Here is a 2789-nt window from a genome sequence, read left to right on the forward strand (position 1 = left end):
CTCACCTGTAGCATTGACTGACGCACACAGGCACAGACAGACTGAAAGAAGTATCGAGCGTGGACGAGCGGCGGGGCAGAGGGTGAGCAGCGTCGTGACGAGATAACATCAACACAAATCTGGTCAATAAACCAAAAGTTTTGAGCCATTCTCCTCCTCTCATTGTCTCTTGTCTGGAAAAAAAGACTCAAATAGCTTTTAATTTCAGCAGTTTCGTGCGCGAGAGGCGTAACCTAAGCCGGCAACTATCCTGCCCCGGCTTACTCCAGATAGTGGAAAGATTATGGCCATTTGGTCGGCTGAGGCTGACCGGTCGGCTGGGTGGCTGGCTCTGTGTTTGTGTATTTGTGTGTGTGCGTCTGTATGTGTACACGTCTATTCGCTGGTTGGGTGGGAATTGGATCTAACTTCCTGACTCACTGACTGCCTGGCTGAGAACAAGAGTCTAGTGTCTGATTCTCTATTTATCCATGCGTATGCTTATCTATCGTTGTATCTACTGGCTGACTGACTCCCAGCTGAGTGACTGACTGACAGGCAACCCATCTCTGTGCTTATCTGCCTGTCTGACTGCTTAGGTGGCATGATTTCTGTCTGTCTGCTTGCCTGTCTCATTTAGCGAGAGGCCTGTCTGATTGGCTGGACGTCTGCCTGCGTGCCTGCCTGTCTGTCTGTCTAGCCGGCTGGGTGCGAGGCCGCTACACTGCCTGCATGTTAATTATTTCTCTGATTGACAGGAATGACAAGCTGGTGATTGGGGGGCGGCTAGTTTATGTGTCATGACGTGAAAGCGTGAAAATCATGTTGGTAAGGTGAAAGGTGCTTGTGCTGGGGATGATAGAGGCGGTGGTGGAGGCAGCGGCGGCGGGGGCAGTGGTGGTGGTAGCAGTGGTGGTGGTGGTGATGGCAGTATTAAAAAACGAGAGTAATGAGAGTGACAAATGGTGTGTTAGTGAGAGTGCAGGCAATAAAAGCAAGGTCGGGGGTGGTGGTAGTGGTGGCGGCGGCGGCGGCGGCGGCGGTGGATATTATAGGATACTACATAACGAAGGAAGAAAACCTCCCTCTGAAAAAAAAGGCGGCATTATTCACGGATGCGATAGAGACTCATTTGCATGCCAGAGGACTTGCAGGATAAGGGGTTATGGCGCGAAAAGCAACTCCACAAATATCTCCGTCTTCGTATTGGCGAGAACCACCATTACGAGGAGGAGGAGGAGGAGGAGGAGGAAGAGGAGGAGGAGGAGGAGGAGGAGGAGGAGGAGGAGGAGGAGGAGGAGGAGGAGGAGGAAAAGAAGAGCAAGAGAAAAGAGAAGAAAAGTACTGCCTTCATTGCCGTCGCTGCCTTCCCGCCCGCCATTACCACAGAGAGAGAGAGAGAGAGAGAGAGAGAGAGAGAGAGAGAGAGAGAGAGAGAGAGAGAGAGAAAGTGGGGGCTATATACAAGCTTCTTTCCTCCTTATTCTCTCTCCCACTCCCTACTACGACAATTAAACTTTAAACACACATTTTCTGCCGGCGCTTTCTCCACACAAACCCCATGCTCGCCTCCAGCATTAGCCTTACCCCATCACATCACCGACAAAAGACGCAGAATAGCCTTTAAGACCACCACCATTCAAAAGCATCTACATAAAACAGCTTATCAAAACAGCAGGGAAAGGCATCTTGAGACGATTTCAGCATTGTAATCTAGTGCATCAGTCTCCCTTGCTCTGTCCCTACTTCTGTTTCTTCGGCTATAAGGTAATACAGCCAGCCACTCCTTTCAGCCGTGAGGAGAGCGAGACGGGACTGAAGACAGACCGGCCGAAACCTTTCCCTCCCGCTTCCGGAACTGTTTTTGTAAGCCAGCGTGTGTAATATAAACTTTTCCCTCGAGTACGGAAGATGGGCGACTGGCCACTCACACTGAAGGGAAGAAATGCTCGGTGGAGACGCCCGAGTGATCTGTAGAGACAGGAGGAGGAGGAGGAGGGGCAAGGAAAGGCTACAGAGGCGAGACGGTAGAATGCCCAGAGAGTGGATGGGAGGAAAAGAAGACAGAAAAAGTAAATAAGAAAAAAGTAAGGATAGGGAAGGAGGCTGTACACAGGAAGAAGAAAGAATTAAGACAGGAAGGAAAGAGACAAGAGCGGAAGGAAGGGGGGAAGCAAAGAAAAACATTATAAAAACGTTTCTCCCGGCGGTGGTGGTAGTAACGGTGGTGATGGTGCTGGTGAAACGAAGCGAGGTGAGGAACGAGCTGGAAACAACGCAAGAGAAACATTGGACAAAACACCCTCAGATCGTCGCCATATAATAAGTAATGAAGAGCGCCACTGCTCAGGGCTCGGGAGGGACGACCTGAGGGTAACTTGGCTTCGAGTTATTTGATGCCACAAGTTGGTTGAGCGTCGTGAGTCTCCAGCAAACACCGAATGAAATGAGGCGGAGGAGATCACCCATGGAATTCCCCTCACACCAAATGACGCTCCCCGGAGACTACTTACGAGGAAGAGGGGACGAGGAGGAGGGCAAGTCCGAGGAGGGAGAACGAAAAATAGGAGAGAATGAAAGAAAGAATCAGAAAAAAAGAGAAAAGAAAAGAAAGAAGAAAAGAAACCTAAGTAAATGTGCCCTCAGGAATTCTCCGTAAACATGCACTGAGAAGAAGAAAATGAGAAAAAGGAAAAAAATAAAGAATAAAAAAAAGCAAGGAAGAATAAAGAAAAATCAGCACACAACCAATATCTCAAAACACTAAATCCCCCATTACAGGTGTAGTTGTATAGAGGAGGAGGAGGAGG

Source organism: Scylla paramamosain, chromosome 35 (assembly GCF_035594125.1).
Source record: "Scylla paramamosain isolate STU-SP2022 chromosome 35, ASM3559412v1, whole genome shotgun sequence".
Taxonomy (NCBI): Eukaryota; Metazoa; Arthropoda; class Malacostraca; order Decapoda; family Portunidae; genus Scylla; species Scylla paramamosain.